At 44.5% G+C, this 23,239-nt stretch overlaps 1 long non-coding RNA gene across 1 annotated transcript in view; it reads right to left on the reverse strand.

Annotated features, from left to right (window-relative positions):
- Nucleotides 1-6,541: 6,541 nt before the first annotated feature.
- Nucleotides 6,542-23,239, reverse strand: part of LOC146042643 (uncharacterized) — a 447,704-nt gene continuing 431,006 nt past the window's right edge. The window contains exons 4-5 of the long non-coding RNA XR_014463953.1: nucleotides 6,822-6,925; nucleotides 6,542-6,737 (exon numbers count right to left, since the gene is read on the reverse strand). This is a non-coding gene — a long non-coding RNA (uncharacterized LOC146042643). The remainder of the gene's footprint in view (nucleotides 6,738-6,821; nucleotides 6,926-23,239) is intronic.

The raw sequence follows: 23,239 nt of genomic DNA on the forward strand, positions 1-23,239 counted from the left end.
AATAGACTGCAAGTTTTGCCAGACTGCTGGCAGACCCCCTGTGTGTGTGTGTGTGTGTGTGTGTGTGTGTGTGTGTGTGTGTGTGTGTGTGTGTGTGTGTATATATATATATATATATATATATATATATATATATATATATTGTGTAAAATATTATTATTATATATTCAGCTATTAAGCCAGCCCAGGCAGAAGAGACAAATGCACTTACAATTAGCAGCTTATAGCTCCTCCGGGCCGGCTCCACTGCACCTTTCCCTTCCTGGTGCCGACTCCCACGAGTCCCACCACAACAAGCAGGCTGCCTGCAGCATCCGGTCACACACACAGGAGACCTGTAAGATGATGTAATCATCATCTCACGAGAGTCTCTATACGGAAGCTCCGCAGCGGTGGAGCGCTGCGTCTTCATGCTGACGGCACACACTACTGAAGTGAAGTGCCAGTCAGCCACAGTAAGCACCCGCTCGCTGAGCCTCTGGCTTTGATTTACTGCCGCCCGCGCTCCCACTACATAGAACCGCGCTGCGCAGCGGCAGCCGCTGCTAAAGTAAATGAAAAAAAAAAAGTGTTTTTTTTTATGTGTGTCTTCGGACCCGGGCCCCCTGATAGGCCCGGGCCCAGGTAAAATGTACCCGCCCCCCTCCCCTCTCGGCGGCCATGTGTGCAGTGGGAAAATAGTATTTACTTGGTCAAGAGTAGTGGGCTGGTGAAAATTGAAACACACACACACATTTCAGCAGGTACAAAGACAAATAGAGAGGGTAATATGTAAAAATGTACTTACCAAGTAGCCAGCCCTCTGGCATTTGTTGTTGTGTAAATTGGTTCCAGAGGCCGGAGTGTCTCAGAATATAGGCGTCATGGCAGTTCCCAGGGAAGCCTGCAACCACACTTAGGATTTTCAGATGAGCATCACATACAACCTGCACGTTCAGGGAGTGCCGCCCACGCCTATTGACATAGACGTGGCCCCGCACGTGCGGTGCCCTAATCCCAATGTGTGTGCCGTCTATAGCTCCCAGCACGTGAGGGAATGCTGAGAGTCTATAGAAAGCAACCTTGTGGTCCTGCCACTCTGACTCAGAACTGGGGAATCTGATGTATGTCCGCCACAACTTCTTAAAAGCAAGTAACACTTGAGTAAAATGCTTTGAGAAAGTGGCTTGTGATACCCCCAAGGACCATGAGGTCACGGACTGAGTGGAGCCAGTGGCCAAATAGTAGAGGGTACACATTAATTTCTGCAGCCCAGAAACTGCATAGTTCCCCCCCCCCCCCCCCGAAAGGGTCCAAATCATCTCTCACCTGCTCATATAAGTTCAACAAGTTATTGCGGTTTAGCCTAAACATCCCCACAACCTGTTGATCCGAGAGGGAGTCCAGGTACAGCCTAGCACGATACATACGTGGGGTACGCACTATTTGGGCTGGTACCTGGTTCTAGAGCGATCAATACAAATGGAATTCAGATGTTAGGCGCTCCTCATATGGGCATAGAAAGAATCTAAAGATGATGGGGAAGAAGAAAAAATGGTATACAAAGAAACTACTTCCCTTAGGGGTCAAATGATGTTCTTTTCTGATGATGTCAGCTTCTCGGTTTTTCTTATGTTCTCCGCCAGATTTTGTTTGAATATGTGGAAAGAAGTATATACAGGCAATGTGTTATATCTTTCCCACTTGAAGCTTTTGATATATATGACAGCTCTTTAAGCGATTTAAGCGCGTACCAAACTCACTATAAATAGTGGTTAAAAAACGTATAAAGATGTCTTTCTTCTAGGTGACACGCACCCGTACTCACAATGTTATCTGTTTATGTGAAGCTCATAGAGGTTTCTTTCTTTTTCAATTTCTCCAAAAACGTTTTATTGGTACACGCAAAAACACAGACACAATTAAAAATATATTCCTCCAAATATAGGACTGTTTGAATCACAGACTTTAAGCAGATGGTGATAATGTACAATCAACACTCCCAAATGGTATTCCGGTCCCAAGTGGTAGTGGACTTATACACATACACTCACCTGATGTCAGTTGTGGTCCTCCGTTCCTTGCACACTCAAATCTGAGTCGACATGTTTCGAGACTCAGTGTCTCTTCCTCAGGGCTCAGATTATTGTATGCATTTCTCCCTTTTATTCTTAAAACTCCTCCCACTTCCTGTTTGTCCAAATCCCGGATGTGGGTGGAATAATATCACGTCTTTTATAAAACTTCACATTATGTGTATATATAGTCTTCCTTAATATAGCGCCATTGCTAAGATGTTTATCGGCGCTTCTCCTCAATGAATGCAGCTGATGTTCCTGATGCTTTCTCTGGCGCCGGTACCTGGTTCTGGTGCGCAGCTTCCTCCCTCCTGCCCAGCTCCTCCAAATGGGCCAAATCCAAAATTAGCAACTCAAATCCACTCTGCACAATCTCCATGTCTCAAACCCTCACAGGTGTCCTTAATGATGTGGGGGTATATGTAGGAGTGTTTGTGAGTAAAATTAGGGACACCTGTGATGACATTAACCATGTGTGCACTTGACCAAATTGAGTTCTGGGCCAAATCGCCCAACTAAACCGGGTCTGAAAAAATGGCGATTATTAGACACCTTAAAAGTGCGATTTGCGAAATCCCATTCCATTAAATAAGCAAATTTTATACTTTTCTATTGGAAAACATCTGGATGCGATAAAAGTGCGAATTTTTACTGCACTTTCCGTACCAGGGTTCGCAAAAACGCGCTATAGCGCGTATTTTACCCTAAAACGGTCCCCGGGGACTCAGTTTTTAAAACTAAAGGGGTCCCCGAGGACGCGCTGTACTAAACCTGTCAGCCGCCGCTGCGAGCCAATCACTGTGACTGCAGCGGCCGCCGGGACCCAATCACTGAACAGTGGCCGCCGGCAGCCAATCACTGTAGGTTTTACACAGTTTGCTGCCGCTGCGCACCCTAAAGCCACGCACCCTGCATGAGAGCAGGTTACCATTTAAAAGTAACTCTGCGTCCTGCGGCCTCCCCCCGCCATGTAAGTCCACTCCGCTGCTGAGAGCAGGGGGGGGACAGGATGGGATGCAACTGTAACAGCCGCTCTCAGCAGAGTAGATGAGCGTGCTGTCAGGGTGGCGGGGGACTGGATGTGGCTAAAGCAACTCAGAGCAGCGTGTCAGCTATTCCAGCCACATCCAGTCCCCCGCAGCGCTGAAAGCCAGCTCACCTACTCTGCTGAGCAGCATGTTGGCATGTTTTCCGCCCCCCCCCCCCCCCCCCCACTGTGGCAACGAACCTAATATGCGCCCCTCCTCCCCCCCAATGGCAACCAGCATAAAACGCCCCCTCCCCTGTGGCAACCAGCATAAAATGCCCACATCCCCCCCAGCATGTGACCCCTGCAAGGAGCATGTAACCCCTAGCAACAAGCATGTAGGTAAACAGCACTTATGTGCTATAATATATACTGGGCATTACAGTGAGTGCTATGATGTGTACTGGGCATTACAGTGTGTGCTATAATATATACTGAGCATAACGGCGTGTGCTATAATGTGTACTGGGCATATCGGTGTGTGCTATAATGTGTACTGGGCATATCGGTGTGTGCTATAATGTGTACTGGGCATATCGGGGTGTGCTGTAATGTGTACTGGGCATTACGGGGTGTGCTGTAATGTGTACTGGGCATTACGGGGTGTGCTGTAATGTGTACTACTATGTGACAACACCACTTCCCCCCAAAAAACATGCCATCAATTTTTAACGCGCGCCTTCGGCGAGCACTGTCCCTGTTTTCAGGTTTAGATAGTTTCTAGTATATATGTACCTTTATGCGAGTGGGCCAATTGATACTCGATTTTTACTCCAAAAAATGGCTAAATCGCATTTTTCCGTGAATTCGCGAACACTGAGTACGCATGACTTATCGCAAAAAATATGCGATCTAGGGACCTTTTCGCATCACATTAAATATGCGAATTCACGGAAAAATGCGATTTAGCCATTTTTTGGAGTAAAAATCGCCCAAAAACACAACTCTCATTCCATAGAATGTCACCCGCAGTATCTACAGTACAGTATACAGTAGGATTCCCTTAGTGGCCAAAAATGAATCCAGTTTTGATTAAAATTAATGAGCAGTAGTTGCTGTAAACGCCCCCACCGCCAATGACTTTCAGAATGTTACTGCTCTAATGGTGAAGAATCCCATTCTTACACTAATTCAGTACGGAAGTTCTTTTCCTCCGGCCTCACTACAGTACTCTACTGTACGGTACAGTCTCTTTATTTTGTCTTTTTTTTTTTTTACATTTGCAGCATCCGAAAGCCTCCCGCCCAGCCAGGAGGAGCTGAAGGCCTCCACCCAGCAGGAGATGAGACCCAGTGCGGTTGGTAAGTATTGTACAGTGTAACACCAGGGCTCCCACCACGTGTACCAGAAAGTACTGTACGTGTAGGTGCACCCTGTAACATACAGTAGTACTCTACCTGTACTGTTGTGCAGTAATTCAGGCTGAAAAAAAGATGTTAGTCCATCAAGTTCAACCAACTGAACTGTACTGAACAGTACAGTATCTACAGTAACTTGTAACTCAGTAGTTACAAGTTACTGTAGATACTGTCCACAACAGTTCAGTTGGTTGACTTGAGTAAAACATACAGTATCTACAGTACAGTATACAGTAGGATTCCCATAGTTCAAGGGTGTAACTACCATAGGTGCAAGAGGTGCAGCTGCTATTGGGCCCAGAGCTGAAGGGGGCCCATCTTTTCTTTGTAAGTTATATGTGTTATTTACACATCACAATTACTGTAATTTCGGGGCCCTTACAAAATGTTGCTATGGGGCCAACGCATATCTAGTTGCGCCACTGCCTTAGTGGCCAAAAATGAATCCAGTTTTAAAATTAATGAGCAGTAGTTGCTGTAACCACCCCCACCGCCAATTACTTTCAGAATGTTACTGCTCTAATGGTGAAGAATCCCATTCTTACACTAATTCAGCACGGAAGTTCTTTTCCTCCGGCCTCACTACAGTACTCTACCGTACGGTACAGTCTCTTTATTTTGTCTTTTTTTTTACATTTGCAGCATCCGAAAGCCTCCCGCCCAGCCAGGAGGAGCTGACCGCCTCCACCTCCACCCAGCAGGAGACGGGACCCAGTGTGGTTGGTAAGTATTGTACAGTGTAACACCAGGGCTCCCACCATGTGTACCGGAAAGTACTGTACGTGTAGGTCCACCCTGTAACATACAGTAGTACTCTACCTGTACTGTTGTGCAGTAATTCAGGCTGAAAAAAAGATGTTAGTCCATCAAGTTCAACCAACTGAACTGTACGGAACAGTACAGTATCTACAGTAACTTGTAACTCAGTAGTTACAAGTTACTGTAGATACTGTCCACTACAGTTCAGTTGGTTGACTTGAGTAAAACATACAGTACAGTATCTACAGTACTGTATGGTACAGTACAGTACATTTACTGTATTTTGTCTTTTTCTTTCAGTTGCGCCAGCTGAAAGCTGCCCCACCACCCAGGAGCAGCAGCAGAGCAGCGAGAGCTCAGATAGTGGTAATCATTGTTATTGTTACGGTCACTATTTTCCTACAGTATACAGTAGTACTGCATTACTGTTACTGTATTACAGTATTTGCGTATTTGACAATACTTGATACTGTATCTTTTACACACAGGGCGCCTCATTATTGACACAGAGGAGGAGGAAGCGGGGGAGTGGGAGAAGCCGGGACCCAGCACGGATAGTAAGTATTGTACTGTAGAACACCAGTGTTCCCGCCATGTGTGCTGAATAATATAATACTGTACTTGTGGGCCCGACATGTGTACTGCGTAACACCTGTGGGCCCACCATGTGAACCCTATAACACTTGTGGGACCTACATGTGTGCCATAACACCTTGTGTACCTTATACCATCTGGGGTCCAACCATTTACTGTACGGTAAATGGTTGGACCCCACCTCAATGATGTCTGAGTGGAGAATAAAAGAAAAACAGTATTAAAAACATTATTTGCCTACTACTGTACAACTCCATAGAAGAAGGCCCTAATGCTGTAGGTTGAAATGCCTACTCACCATCTCCAAGCGGGCACCACCCACCTACTGTACAACCAGCCAAGGCCCAAAGGCTGCGTGAAACCCACTGCAGAGCACCCCAAAGTGAATGCCTACACCAAACGGCATTGTCAGGTCCTCCAGAACCACCTGCACTTCCACCCTCTTCAGCAACCAACCCCCACCTCCGCATCCCACAAAGCACCCCCTCCACCGGACACATGCATCTGGCGAGATGCCACAGTCAGATAAGGTGTACTGGCCACCCCCCCCTCCCCCACCACCACACACCCAATAACAGGACTGTACTGTAGTTTACCCCATTCTTTGTACAGTAGCAGAGATACTGTAAGATCTCTAACTTCTCTCGTAATGGTTGGCAATAATATTGCACAGTACCCCCTGCATTGTACAGTATAATTTACTGTATGCAAGATCGTGTATTGTTTTATTAAATACTGTAAACCTTGTTTAGCAATTACACAGCATTGTTGATCGCTATTCACACACAACCCCAATTGTTTATACTGTATGTACTGTACCACTGTACTTACTAACTAGCTCCTCCTCCTGCTCCTCCTCTTCCTCCTCCTGCTCCTCCTCCTGCTCCTCCTCTTCTACCACCACCACCTCTTCTCCCTGGGTGGGGGTGTGGCTTACTGATGCTACAAATGTAAAAAAAAACTGTAAACATACTGTACAATAAATTAAATGGTTGGACCCCTGGTGTTATACTGTAAAGTACTTACCAGTTGAGCTGGTGCCCGGCTGCTCCTCATCATCCTCCTCCTCCTCTGCCTCGGTGGTAAGGGGGGGCAGCGCCTCTCCTCCCTCCGACGTTGGCGCGACAAGTCTATATAAAAAACAAATATTGTAACACCAGGTACAGTATTATTGCAGTACTGTATACAGTACGATACACATGGAGGGCCACACTGGTATTACGTGGGACCCCAAATACTGTATTATTATACAGTAGAATACACATGGTGTAACCACACTTGTATTACAGTATGGGGGACCCCAAATGCTGTATTATTATAGGATACACATGGAGGGGCCCCACCAGTTTTATGCGGGACCCCAAGTACTGTATTATTATACAGTAGGATAAACCACACTGGTATTACAGTATGGGGGACCACAAATGCTGTATTATTATAGGATACACATGGAGGGCCCCACCGGTTTTATGTGGGACCCCAGGTACTGTATTATTATAGGATACACATGGTGGAAACACACCGGTATTAACCGGGACCCCAAGTACTGTATTAATATAGAATACACATGGAGGGCCCCACCGGTATTAACCGGGACCCCAAGTACTGTACTAGGTACTTGTTTCCTAGAACGGCCACACTGATTTTGATCGGGTCGGTCGCATCGCATGTGATGCGACCGACGCGATGGCCCCGATTTTTACAATGATTGAAATGTGAATAGGGTCCCTGGGACCCTATTTTACATTGGATTCAATGTAAAATTCTCCCCAGACCCCAATTTTAACCCCCCTGATGGCTCAAATGGCCGCAGCGAGCTCCGCGAGGGGACGCGCATTACAACCCGAAGCGCCAACCCGAACCCGTACGCGTCCTCCGACCTTTTCATACCCCTACAATCTACGTCGGCGTGGAGTTGAGAATATAAAGTGTGGCGAGCGCAGCGAGCCCCGCGAGGGGACGCGTATAACTTCACAGGTTTACGCGTCCGATCGCCACAGTTCAGGCTCGGTGGCTCGCTGAGCTCGCCACACTTTATATTCTCAACTCCACGCTGACGTGGATAGCAGGGGTATGAAAAGGTCGGAGGCCGCGTACCGCTGCCCCTCGCAGGCTTGCTACGCTCACCACGCTTCGGGTTGGCATCAATCGTGGGGTGACGTTCACAATGGGGGGGGGGCCATATACAATGAGAAATGGCCCATATTGGCCCAGATCCCATTTTTTTCCCGATTACAATGTTAAAAATATTTTAACATTGCACCCTATGGCAAAATCGGGTCCATCGCGTCAGTCACGTCGCGTGCCATGTTAATGCACCCGACCGACGCAATGGACCCGATTTTGCCTTTGCCGGGAAAATGGACCCGATTTCAAAGGAAATCGGGTCCATCGGGGGTAATCGTGTACCTTAAGTTAAGGTACACGATTACCCCCGATTGTGGCCGTTCTAGGAAACAAGTACCCTGTATTATTATAGGATACACATGGTGGGCCCCACCGGTATTATGTGAGACACCAAGTACTGTATTATTAAAGGATACACATGGTGGAAACACACCGGTATTATGCGGGACCCCAAGTACTGTATTATTATAGGATACACATGGTGGAAACACACCGGTATTATGTGGGACCCCAAGTACTGTATTATTATAGGATACACATGGAGGGCCCCACCGGTATTAACCAGGACCCCAAGTGCTGTATTATTATAGGATACACATGGAGGGCCCCACTGGTATTAACCGGGACCCCAAGTACTGTATAATTATAGGATACACTTGGTGGGCCCCACCGGTATTACATACCTCCCAACATGACCCATGCCAGGAGGGACAAAATGCTCTGCTTCTGGACTTTCCTCTTAATGTATGATTGCCATCACCTGTTTTTGAACAGGTTAACTAATAAGAAAGGTGTTTCTCCACAGGTGATGGCAATCCTAAATTAAGAGGAAAGTCCAGAAGCAGAGCATTGTGTCCCTCCTGGAGAGGGTCATGTTGGGAGGTATGGTATTACAGTATGTGGGACACCAAGTACTGTATTATTATATAGTAGGATACACATGGCAGGCACCCAGGTACTGTACAGTAAACTTTGAGTGAACACAGGAATTAAAGGGTACACTTGGCGTTACTACTGTATACATTTGTACTGCAGTCACCACTTTATTAAAACTTTATTCTGGTACACTGTACAGTATCCTCACATTACTGTACTTACAGCGTCTGATGACCTGAAGTCTGTCAGGATCTCTCCTGACCAGGTAGCTCCATCGGCGCTCTAGGGAGCGGACAGACTGCTCACGGCCAGTGTCAGCCAGAATTGCCCTACGGGCATTTCTATAAGCCCGCAGCTTCTCCCTGTTGCTGGAGAGAGTGAGGTCTCTACAGCGTACCAGGTGCCTAAGCTCCCGGGTGCTGTATGGCTCATCTCTACTGCGCTGTGCCATTGTACAGCATACAGTGCAGTAGGCTAAAAATGTCGGAGCGGGCGTCCTAGTAACACACGCTGTGTGCGACACATGACTTTCATCATGCGTCCCAAAACTTTATTTTGTTCTTGTGTAGTTTCACGGCGCCATCATGCGATGCCTGCGGGAGCACACATCACATTACACGCTGCTATTGCAACATGTATGGGTACGCTCGCCAAACTATCTAAAATAAAGTAACTTAACTCCATGCCAACGTGGATAGTTCATACCCCACTGTCCACGTTGGCATGGAGTTGATTTTAGATAGCGTGGCGAGCGTAGCATCTGCAGCCCCAGTGTCGAAACCCGAGTCCCGGCAGCGTCTGAGACGGCCCGCCCCTTGGCGAAACCAGCGTCTGAGACGGCCCGCCCCTTCGTGGATTAGCGCTGCAGGAGATGGTGTAGTGTAATGTCCTGGAATGTATTTCAGGTCAGTTCAACCCCCCTCCACCCCTGGGGGGAGGGGAGGAGGCGGTTGACTTCAGCTGCATACACATTACTCCCTGGAAGACACAATAGTGCAATGGTACTGTACTGTAGCCAAATCAAGTCCTCTTACTCTACAGTACCAACACTTCATGACCACCTACAGTAGCTGGGGCACAGGTGTACTCGTTACTAACTGACACATTATAAATGATCCACAGGTGGAGCTAATTATTTCACTTACAGTATGATTCTGTGAGGAGACCTGTAAAACATTAACTGTTTTATTTGTCTAGTTTTGTTAAAACTGTTACATTTCATGGTCTAGTTTTAAGAAATATCACTCTACAAAATATTCGAATAAAAGAAAAAAAAAAAGAAAAAATTGACACCGTAATCGAACACGGGTCTCCTGCATGAAGACGCGTGCAGCTACCCAGTACACTACGCAACACAGTGATGTGTATGGTCAGTAGAGTGCTGATATAATAATCTGTGGCATCCGCAGCCCTAGTGGCGAAACCCGAGTCCCGGCAGCGTCTGATACGGTCCTATAATGAATTAGCACTGTAATGTGATGTAATGTACTGTACTGTATTTCAGGTCAAGTCGACCCCCTACACCCCTGGAAAGGGAGGAGGCGATTGACTTCAGCTGCATACACATTATGCACAGTACCAACAGTTCAAAATATTCAGCATCGGCTACGTGAACGTGAAGGTAAATGCTTGTATAGGATCATGACACTACACAGCCCTTTTGCGCACTCCGATGTTCACGAGCGACTCATTTGCACAAGTGTCTCATTTCCTATGAGCGGCTCATCGCGCACGAGCGTCTCATACTGTAAGCGCGCTCCGTACGGCGAATGACGGGTTTCCATTGGCACATTGCAGTATACCACTCCGACTCTAGCTTGATGGAGCATTAGCCACCCAGTGGTGGCGGATTGTATTGCATGGCGTGCACCCACGCCCCTTGGCGGACGCCGGCGCAAGAAGAATATCGGAGCGCCAGAACCTCCGCCATGGCGGCCTGGCGGCAAGGATGGGACCTACTCCATCTGTACATCACACGTACAGATATGTGCTAGACACATTCTAATAAGGGACACGGACATGGGGAACATATTTACCGAGCTGTGCAGCACCCAGGCAGCCATTCAGTGGCGCCACATGGTTATTGCGCAGCCAGCAAGTAGCCAGTAACAGTACTGATATATATATATTTATATATATACTAGATGTACTCTAATGAGGGACACGGACATGGGGAACATATAATTACTGAGCTGTGCAGTACCCAGGCAGCCATTCAGCGGCGCCACATGGTGATTGCACCAGCCATCACTGTACATATAGAACACATTACAACAGTACAGGGTACACAGAACTAGACATAACACAATTAAAGCACAATTCTTAGTACAAAATACATCAGAGATATAAAGAAGTGAATGAGAATAGATGCAGGTATAGATTGTATGTGAGTAAGAGAGCTGTAGTTGAAATGAAGTGTGCTGTGAGAACAGGAGGGATGAGGAGAGAGGGCCCTGCTCATGAGAGCTTACATTCTAGAGGATTACACTTTTCCCAATCCATTCACCCCACAGAGATTTCCTTCCTGGATGTGGCCCTCAAGATAATTGATAATAAGATTGTTACCAAAAACTATATAAAAGAAGTAGGAAAGCAGGCCTACTAACACTTTCAAAGTGAACACTACCCTCCGTGGAAACGGAGCATCCCTAAGGGACAATACATCCGCCTATGACGAAATTGTTCCTCTTTACTAGACTTCAAACAGCAAGCCACCTCTATGGCAACTTCATTTAAACAAAGGGGTTACCCTCCACCTCTAGTTGATAACGCCATTCTTGAAGTGACCTCTATGGATAGGACATCACTTTTGAAAATAAAATGTACGTCCAATAAAAAGAACCCACAAAAAGGCACAGGAGTAGCATATATTGCCACTTACTCCAAACATTGTCCAGAAATCAAGGCCATAATCCAAAAAAAATTACAATATTCTCAGACAAGACCCTTTGCTAATAAATAATATTCCCGAGAAACCACAGTTTATTTTTAAGAAAAATAAATCCTTAAAAAATGCCAAAAGACTCCCCTTGATGACTCCCCTTGGCTCCCTTCAAAACCCAAAGGTTTTTTCAAATGTTGTGGTACAAGATGCATCACATGCTCACACATTGAGAAAAATAAAACCTTATCTATACCTGTAGGAGACAAAAGTCAGACCATTAACAATTTTATTAATTGTAATACTACTCATGTAGTTTATGTTTTGATTTGTGGGTGCAGCCTCCACTATGTGGGGCGCACTACAAGGAAACTAAAAATATGGTTTCTTGAACATCGTCGCAACATAATAAAACAAACAATCACTAACACATAGTGTGTCCCGCCATTTTTCAGATTACTATCAAGGGAACCCCGCAAGTTTGAAACTGTGTGGGGTTGAACATATTACTGTTACTTCAAGGGGGACCGGTTTAGAAAATTGTGTAAACAGGAGGTATTCTGGATGCATTTGATGGGATCTATAAATCCAGACAGCCTTAATGAGATGGTAGAACTTAATATGGTGATACTGTATAACACATTTACCATCCAAAGTTTAAACATAATTGTTTTCCAATAGCTGGTAGTCCTCTATTCCGGCCCCCACTCCTTTGCTTTCTATAGTGACTATTATACCTCTCCATCCCTTGTGTGGGTATCAATTATAATATTTAATATTATGTGTATATTTCAATATTTCATGTTTTCTATGCAATTTCCATGTGAGGTCCTTTTTTGAATACTCTTATTGCTTATTAAAAATGGTACTTGTGTATTATAGCGGCGCCCATCGCATCGCATACCATTAAGCATACGATGGTATGGTATGCGATGCAATATCGTGCGATGTTGTACAATGACATACAATTTTTAAATTGTATGACATTGTATATGGCATACAATGCCATACAATGCGATAAAAATGAGTGCTTACAATGTTAAATGCACCCTAATGGGTGCTTACAATGTTGAATGCACCCCCACGTCACCCCCACTATAAACGTGAACCCGAAGCGTGGCGAGCGCAGCCACTCATTAGGGTGCTTGTACAATTTTTTATCGAATAGTGGTGTAAAATCGTGTCGCATCGCATGCCATCGGGTGAATGGCATGCGATGCGTTGCGATATAAACATTGCACGACCAACATCGGGGGCGCCGCTATAATACACAAGTACCTTAAAAACATTTAGCAAACTAGGTCTTTCCAGTTTAGAGATATACCTTTATTGTGGCTGCATGGGAACTGTAGTTTTCTTGTAATATTCACAACTTTCAGTCATGTATATATCCATGATACCAGCACTAGCCTGCTTCTAACAGTTGTATACTATATTTGTTGTTTCTGATGCCTTTGACACCTTCAAACTGCTGAACTACTGCTTTCTACTAAAAATACAACCAGCCAGAGTAATTGTGGTTATTCATCTAATCGTCCTCAAACCAACTCCAGTGGATATCGGTAATTTGTGCCATCTGGGCCGACCACCTGGATAGAGGGACATTGCTATCAACTAACCAGGGCCGGTGCTAGGGTATCCAGCGCCCTCCTGCAAACCATACATTTTGTGCCCTTTCACATTGCCATTGCAACAAGCTGCAGCCTGATTGTGGGAGCGTATGCAACATGTGATTCTATGGGGGATCTTGGGTGCATGTACATGTATGCATACACCATCTCAGTGCTGTGTCCGAAAAATGTTGCAGGCACTAATGGTGCCCATACACGCTGCGAGAATCGCATACGTTATGGGCTAGATCGCATCGCATCACACGGCATGAATACAATGTGTGTGCAATGCGATCCGAAAGCAGTAAATAAAGTATGTGCAGCACATACTTTATGTACTGTGCGATGCGATGCCTGCGGGAGCACACATCGCATTACACACTGCTATTGCAACATGTATGGCCACCCTTAGGCACATAACCCAGCCCATTATTTTAAAAGTATCTAAATTAATATAAAATAATCTAAACATGCATAATAAAATACTCACTGTTTAACTCTTGTGCGGTCCCTCCTCTTCTATCTGTGTGGGCAGGACGCTGAGGACACCATTACACCCAGGGCTATTTTTCTGCAGGCTCCAGCAGGAACGGAGGCCGTTATTCTAGTTCACTCTTTCTGACAAAATATTTCTTAGATGGACAAAACCATGTGCACTGCAGGCTCCAGCAGGTGTTACTTGTGCAGAGATAATTAGATTTGGGTGGGGTTTTACACCTGCCTCACCTGCAGTGCACATGGTTTTGTCCATCTAAGAAATATTTTGTCAGAAAGAGTGAACTAGAATAAGGGCCACAGTTCCTGCTGGAGCCTGCAGAAAAATAGCCCTGATTACACCCCTCTCGTGACTGAGGGGGAAAGGAGGGGAGAGAAGGAGGAGATGGAAGAAAAGGGGAGGAGATAGAGGGGGCGGAGTGTTGAGGACAAGCAGTGGCACTGGCACAGCACACTGAGAAGAGGGAAGGAAGGGGAGGCGATGCTGATGCCTGTTCGTCATTTGATTGACAGCTGACAGGCACAGGGAGAAATGGGTAGTGGGCGGATCCAGACATGACATGTTATCCAGGCATTCACAGACAGCGCTATATGCCTCAACGCATGATCACCCACATATATACACATACAGAGTACCCTTGGCGATGGGCTGCAAGCTTAAATGCATTGATCAATTCATGAACTAAAACCCCATTATTTATTTGATTAATTGTATACTAAGGTGAGTTAGTTCATTATGGAGAGTGTTGAGTCCCTGTATTTGTATTTATTAGAGCATGTGGTCACAGGCCACTTCACCCCAACCTGGGAATGGCGAGTGCTGCTTGCACCCCATTCGCAGGGATGGCGAGTGTTGTGGTACTCTGTATGTGTATATATGTGGATTAATTTTTAATTAACCTTTGTTACTGTGATCATAGCTTTCTCTTTCACCCCAGATGAGCTAATTTATCTGTAACCTGTGACAGCTGCCCCTTTAATTCTAAGTCAGGTGTTGTGTTAGGTGACTGCCTCATCTTTAAAAGCCATAAGGCACTTGGCAGGTGAGCTTTAAACCAGGAAAAAACACATGTCCACTTTAGCTATGATGTGTCAGCAGTTGGCAGGCTCTTGAGAGACAATTGTTAGTGTAGGACTTGCAGTGTTGTGGTACTCTGTATGTGTATGTGTATATATGTGTGTGTGTATATATATATATATATATATATATATATATATATACATATATATACATACACAGTAGGGCGGAGTGAAAAAACTGAAATTGAGAAATTCAAAATCGGCTAGTGTGGGAAAGTTGTGACTTGACCTGAATAAGAAACATGCAAAAGCATTTTGATCTGAGTCAACATCTTCTGTTCTGGCAAGAGGCCTGAAGTTTCACTTTTTTGGTGAAAATGACGAAAACTGTGAAGATGCTCCGATCTAGTTAAAATTATGTCAGTATGTCTTAGAGTGGTTCATTAATATACTTTAGCTTAGTAAAAGAGAGTACGAGATTGTCCTAGTGCAAAGTGAATGACTTTGGTGGGAGAAAAAATCCCTAATAATTGACCCATTTTCATGGTCACAATTGTGAATATTGTGTGTTTTCTCCTGAACGTGTTTATAATAGAAGAAGCACAAATACTCTAAATGGAATTTCGGTGACACTGTGTGAAATATAACACTGCATAATGGCCCTTAATCAGACCTGATCGCAGTACAAATTTGTTCTCAAAATGGGCAAAACAAATGCTGCATTGCAGGTGGGGCAGATGTAACGTGCTGAGAGAGTTAAATTTGGGTGGGGTGTGTTGAAACTGAAATCTAAATTACAGTGTAAAAATAATGCAGCCGGTATTTACCTTGCACAGAAACAAAATAACTCACACAAATCTAAAGGTGGCCATACATCTACAGATCGATTGTCAGATTGGGCCGGTTGGAACAAACAGCTGGTAATATCTGAATGACAGTTTTTCAGCATTTCAAAGCAAATGGTCAACTGTCATTTGCTCTCATCTTTTACCAGGATTTTGGTCCAACCAGACAGATCGTACAATAAATCTGTAGATGTATGGCCACCTTAAATCTCTCTGCACATGTTACATCTGCCCCACCTGCAGTCCAGCATTTTTTTTGCCCATTTTGAGAACAAATTTGTACTGCGATCAGGTCTGATTAAGGGCCACTATGCAGTGTTATATTTCACACAGTGTCACTGAACTACATGAAATTGGATTTATGCTGCTCTCTTTGCAGTGCATATACAAAGATAGACAATCCTGTGTATATAAATAAGAAATAACTGTTGCAGTCTGTTATTGAAAAACAGTAACTGTTACAATAAGTTTTACAAGTAACAGTGTAAACTGTCTAATGTATAATTTTACATATCACTTCTGTTTATTGACAGAAAAACAGTGTTGCATCCCCTATACTGGGAACATGATTGGGCTGCATTACAGCATATAATTATGCCAAAGATAAGCCAATATATTAACTGTTAAATACGTTGAAGTGTATTATGATGTAATAAATTGTAAGCTTGCAGCAGGGCCCTCTAACCCCCAAGTCTGTCTGTCATTACCCAGTTTGTTTTATCACTGTCTACTATTGTAAAGCGCAACGGAATCTGCTGAGCTATATAAGAAACTGTAAATAAATAAACAAATACATTGATTCAAAAAATAACAGGTTAATCATTCTATGAGTGGTGTCCGGCAGTACATATATGCCAATCACTGTGTTCATTTCTAGGCAGCAGGGCCGTCTTAACAGCAGTGTGGGCACCTGGGCAAAGCAATGCACTGGGGCCCTTACCCATTCTCCCCTCCTATGGGGTGGGGGGTGGTATCAGCAGCAGCTTTGATGTCCCACGGGTGGCAGGGGGTGCTCTATCTTCCATTCAACATGTAGGACCTAGAGCAGTAACTTCTGCTTATTACTCCTTTACTGCACAGGTGGTGGGAGGGTGAACACTAACGTGTGGAAGGGGGCACTGAGCTGTATGAAGGGTCCCTTGTAAATTACTTCCAGGGAGGTAGGGGGTGTTTTATACACAGGGGACGGTTGGATAATGGAGTGGGCTTAATATTCGTCATTTTCTGGTGGAAGGGCAGCTTGTTTGACTGCAGATATCGCCATTATCTGGAAATAGATTTCTTAGCCTAGTATAAAAACCTAGAGTCCCAACTTTTAGGAGGTGCGTGGAACTTGGGTATCAGAGATCAGGAGCCAGAGCAATCCATTAACAAAAATATAACTGTACACCAGACGTTTGGAGCTGGAGCAGGGACCGGCTGCTTGAAGGCTGATATCTCTGGTTCTGGGCATGATCGAGACAAGCCGCTAGTGTCAGAGAGAACCTGAGAAATATGACTGGAAATTGTAATTAACAGGTCGGATGTGGACTGCTGCTTTGAAGTTGGATATCTGCAGTTCCCCAGGGCCGATTTTAAAATTCTGGTATCCCTGGAAAAAGGGCTATCAACATACAGCCCTTATACGCCTGGGGCCCCTGGGCAAGTGCCCATTAAGCCCATACAAAAAGACGGCCCTGCTAGGCAGGATTGATCAGCAATACTTATTACAGCATAATGCACTTTAATGTATTTAACTGTTAATATATTGGCTTATCTTTGGCATAATTATATGCTGTAATGCAGCTGCAGTTGGGGCAGATGTAACATGTGCAGAGGGAGTTAATGTGGCCATACATCTACAGATTTATTGTCCGATCTGTCTGTTTCGAACAAAATACTGGTAATGGATGAGTGAACTTTGCTTTGAAATGCTGGAAAACTGCCAAAAACTGTCATTCAGATATTACCAGGTATTTGTTCCAACCAGCCAGATCTGACAATCGATCTTTAGATGTATGGCCACCTTTAGATTTGTGTTGAGTTATTTTGTTTCTGTGCAGGGTAAATACCTGCTGCATTATTTTTACACTGCAATTTAGATTTCAGTTTCAACACACCCCACCCAAATTTAACTCTCTCCGCACATTACATCTGCCCCACCTGCAATGCAGCATTTGTTTTGCCCATTTTGAGAACAAATTTGTACTGGGATCAGGTCTGATTAAGGGCTATTATGCAGTGTTATATTTCACACAGTGTCACTGAAATTCCATTTAGAGTATTTGTGCTTCTTCTATTATAAACACGTTCAGGAGAAAACACACAATATTCACAATTGTGACCATGAAAATGGGTCAATTATTAGGGATTTTTTCTCCCGCCAGTCAGTCACTTTGCACTAGGACAAGCTCGTACTGTTTTTTACTATGCTAAAGTATATTAATGAACCACTCTAAGACATCCTGACGTAATTCTAACTAGATCGGAGCATCTTGATAGGTTTCGTTATTTTCACCTAAAAAGTGAAACTTTAGGCCTCTTGCCAGAACAGAAGATGTTGACTCAGATCAAAAAGCTTTTGCACGTTTCTTATTCAGGTCAAGTCACAACTTTCCCACACTAGCCGATTTTGAATTTCTCAAATTCAGTGTTTTCACTCCGCCCTAATATACAGGGCTATTTTTGTGCAGGCTCCAGCAGGAACTGTGGCCCTTATTCTAGTTCACTCTTTCTGACAAAATATTTCTTAGATGGACAAAACCATGTGCACTGCAGGTGAGGCAGATGTTACTTGTCCAGAGATAATTAGATTTGGGTGGGGTTTTACACCTGCCTCACCTGCAGTGCAAATGGTTTTGTCCATCTAAGAAATAATTTGTCAGAAAGAGTGAACTAGAATAAGGGCCTCAGTTCCTGCTGGAGCCTGCACAAAAATAGCCCTGTGTGTATATATATATATATATATATATATATATATATATATATATATATATATATATATATGTGTGTGTGTTGTTGGGTGGTGTGGCACTCCCCGCATATTAAAGACATGAGTCGGGTTTAAAAGGCAATGTTTCAACGGCTTTTAATAGACCTTTTCATCAGGCTAACTGCATATAGAAATGTTACATACCTTTATACACCATTGTGAAAGCAGATCAGCGTGCGCTCCCGCCGTCCAGAGCAGAGTCGCATCGGGACTGACGTCATTGCGCCGGCTACTCGTGCAACCATCACCATAGAAACATACAAACAATACGATACAATACAAACTGACATGGAGGCAAATAGCGCTAGTAAATGCGGACATTACTAAACTAGTAAATACTGTAAATACAGTGTTATAGCTGTACATGCATATAAGGAACAAACAAGTATAAAGCGGACCATGGTTAATCATGAATCTAACACTAGTAAAAAATAAGGCATTTCATTTCCGTGTCAAACAGCTGATACCCAAATTCTCATTCAAGCCCTTGGGTGCCAGTGTATCAAGGCGATGAATCCACCTTGTTTCGCACTTCAAAAGGAGGAGACCACGGTTACCTCCTCGAATATTAAGCGGCACATGATCTATCATCCGATATCTCAATGAGGGCAATGTATGTTTAAAAGCAACAAAGTGTTTTGGGACCGGCAGATCACACTTACCCCCTGCAAGTGCTTGTCTAATAGTGGAGCGATGTGTTGTGATGCGCTCCTTGAAAGCACGTTCAGTCTTGCCTATGTATGATAAGCCACACGGGCAGATAAGTTGATACACAACGAATTTAGACTCACAACTGAGGGTATGCCTGATCATAAATTTGGTACCTTGTTGAGGATGATAAAAGGGGATGCAGTTAATATCCCGGCGGTCGGGATCCCGGCGTTCAGAATCCCGACGCCGGAATCCCGACCGCCGAAATACCGACATATTCTCCCTTCGTGGGTGTCCACGACACCCCTGGAGGGAGAATAAATTAGTGTGCCGAGGGTAGCGAGGCACCGGGCCCGCTGCGTGGCGAGCGCAGCGAGCCTGCAAGGGAGGGCGATCCACGTCCCCCCCTTGTCGGCATTTCGGCTGTCGGGATTCCGGCGTCGGGATTCTGAACGCCGGGATCCCGACCGCCGTGATTCAGTACTGAATCCGATAAAAGATGTTTCCAGGAATCATACAGGTGCAAACCGTACATGTGCACCTAATGCATCCACTCGGGGGAGGCTTGGCAGGTTGGTTAAACGGGGTGATGTCGGTTTTCACCAACATATCACGAAGATTTGGGGCACGTTGGTAACAAGCTAGCAATTTAGTATTAGGGATATTAATATCCCGATCACTCTGGACAATTGGGCAGAGTTTTTTTGAGGTTTTATTAATAATAGGACTAGCTGTGGAAAATTTGGTCACCCACGGGATGATTTGAGGAGGTGTTACTATAGGTTTGGGCGCTAGGAGTTGTTCTCTGGAGTAAGCTGAAGCCCTTTCTCTAGCTGCAAGTAGGTCATTTAATTTATAACCTCTGGCCAAGAATTTTTTTATTAGTGCATCAATTTGTAATTCGGCCTCCGCCGGATCGGACACTATACGTTTGATGCGGATTATTTGAGAGTAGGGTAAGCCTTTTATTAGACTCCTGGGATGCGCACTGTTACCATGTAACAGGTTATTCCTATCTGTTTCTTTTTGGAACAGCCTAGTAGAAATAACACCATTGTTCAGACATAAAGACACGTCAAGAAAGCTGATAGATTCTTGATCACATGTCATTGTTAGCTTAACCGGGCTCTCACTCAAATTGTGTATGTCGACGTGTCGTCTCAAATCTTCTATAGGCCCAGACCAGATTATGAGAAGATCGTCGATAAAGCGCCGGTATAGCAAGATCCTGGCAGCCAGAGTGGGCACATCAAAGAAAAGGAGCTGTTCAACGGCAAACGTGTAAATGTTGGCATAGGCTGGTGCAGCATTAGAACCCATTGAACAGCCATTTGTCTGGAGCCAGAACTTGCCATCATGCAAAAAATAGTTCTTAGTCAGAACAAAATGCAACAACCGCAACACAAAATCAATGGGTGGACCTTCATAATCACTTTGTGCACACAGAAAATCGTCAACTGCCTTCATCCCTGCCTCATGAGGTATAATGGTATAAAGGCTTTTGACGTCAAGAGTAACCAACCAAATTTCTCCTTCAAAAACAGGTAATGCTTTTAATAATTGCAAAAGAGAGGTAGTATCCAATAAATAGCGAGGATGTCGCACAATGTATGGCTGTAAAATAGCATCGATAAACACAGATGACAGTTGTGAAAGCGACTGTCTAGCTGCTATAATGGGTCTACCCGGAGGGTCAATCAGAGACTTCGGGATGCTATATATCACGGGTACCACTGTAGCCGGCGCAATGACGTCAGTCCCGATGCGACTCTGCTCTGGACGGCGGGAGCGCACGCTGATCTGCTTTCACAATGGTGTATAAAGGTATGTAACATTTCTATATGCAGTTAGCCTGATGAAAACGTCTATTAAAAGACGTTGAAACGTTGCCTTTTAAACCCGACTCCTGTCTTTAATATGCGGGGAGTGCCACACCACCCAACAACACTTGTATTATCCGTTTAGTGTGGGCACCCAGCGAAGCATTCTACAGCGTGGGAGCAGTGAGTGTGCCGGTCTATTGGAGCTTTTATATATATATATATATATATATATATATATATATATATATATATATACATACACACACACACACACAACAACACCTTGAAAATGACCATCCAGTTAGAAACGCATTGGTGCGGTGTTGTTATCTGGTATCCAGACCCTGAGTGAAAAACTTGGACTACCCATACTGGTGAGCACTCCGGGCCTTGTTATTCCATCTCCTCCCTGTTAAGGTGTCCCTGTTATACCTCTAGTCTGTGTGCATACCTATTTGTACTGGTTTTATTTGTACTTGGTTTTATCAATAAAAAATTACCGTTTTTATCAACCACGATGTCCGGAGAATCCTTACTTAAAGAAACCATGATATGAGGAGTCATACTCTTTTCAAAGTGAGCATACAAGTAAGCACGATGAGTTTTAAAGAAACCTTGATGTGTTTATTCTCATTTGTTCAAATGTAAGCATACATGTACGCATATTTGATCCTATGGTGACACGTGGTGAACCAATAAAAACAGTAACTTGTTTCCTAGCACGGCCACATTCAGGAGTAATCGTGTACCTTAACTTAAGGTACACGATTAATGCGATGGACCCGATTTCCTTTGAAATCAGGTCCATTTTGCCGGCAAAGGCAAAATCGTGTTGATTGCGTCGGTCGCATGCATTAACATGGCACACGACCGACGCGATGGATCCGATTTTGCCATAGGGTTCAATGTTAAATTATTTTTAACATTGTAATCGCGTTCATCGCGTCGGTCTTGTGCCATTATAATGGCACAAGATGCGATGGACGAGAATTAAGCACATTTTACATAGCTAACAATGGCAAATGGGCCAATATGGCCCATTTCTCATTGTATATACCCCCGTCATGCCTATAAATTAATGCCCCCCCCCCCATTGTGAGCGGCACCCCACGATTGACGCCAACCCGAAGCGTGGCGAGCCCGCGAGGGGCGGCAGTACGCATACTCCGACCTTTTCCTACCCCTACTATCCACGTCGGCGTGGAGTTGAGAATATAAAGTGTGGCGAGCGCAGCGAGCCCGAAGCGTGGCGAGCGCACGCGTATACCTGTGAAGTAATGCGCGTCCCCTCACGGAGCTCGCTGCAGCCATTTGAGCCATCAGGGGGGTTAAAATTGGGGTCTGGGGACAATTTTACATTGAATCCAATGTAAAATAGGGTCCATCGCGTCGGTCGTATCGCATGCGATTTGGTCGCATGCGATGCGATTGACGCGATTTTTCCGACCCGATCAAAATCGGTGTGGCCGTTCTAGAAAACAAGTACCATAAAAACTACCTGAGCAGACACATTGAGGGAAGAGGAAAAGGAGGGAAGAAAACCAAGGGTGTATATCCCGGGACCCCCTATGAACTTTTAGTGCTGTAAAAATTGAATTACACATTGTTTGTTTTACCTTTGTATTTTGCATATACATCCACTATGGAGAAAAATGTATGAAAAATTGTGGACCCTCTGAGGACATATACATTGAAAAGTAAGAGTTATATTATCCACTCTTCTTGTGTTCCTAACTGTTGGGCGCTTGACCTTCTATATTTGTTTATTATTGCTTGTCTACACCAGGAAGGTAACTCCTGGTTGGTTTAAGCTGCCCTCACCAGTGCCAAAGGTTGTATATTTGTTTTTGAATTGTACATTATTGGTTATCAATACAATCAGGCAGCAGGAAGTTAGGTTATAGAGAAAAAAGACAACTCATTATCAAACATGTATTCGATACAGACACCCACCCTGTTATTGCAACTGAGGAAGAAAGTTTAGAGCAAATCATGGATAGATAAGAAAAGGCATTAACCAAGGAGAGTAGCACTTGGTGGGAGATAGCATCCATGGAACAATACTTGATAGAAAAAATGATCCCAAAAGGTCTCATCATAAATAAAGAACCCTCCAGTAAGAATGAATCCACAGAATTCTATTTG

Source organism: Crinia signifera, chromosome 19 (genome assembly GCF_055691185.1).
Source record: "Crinia signifera chromosome 19, ASM5569118v1, whole genome shotgun sequence".
Lineage (NCBI taxonomy): Eukaryota > Metazoa > Chordata > Amphibia > Anura > Myobatrachidae > Crinia > Crinia signifera.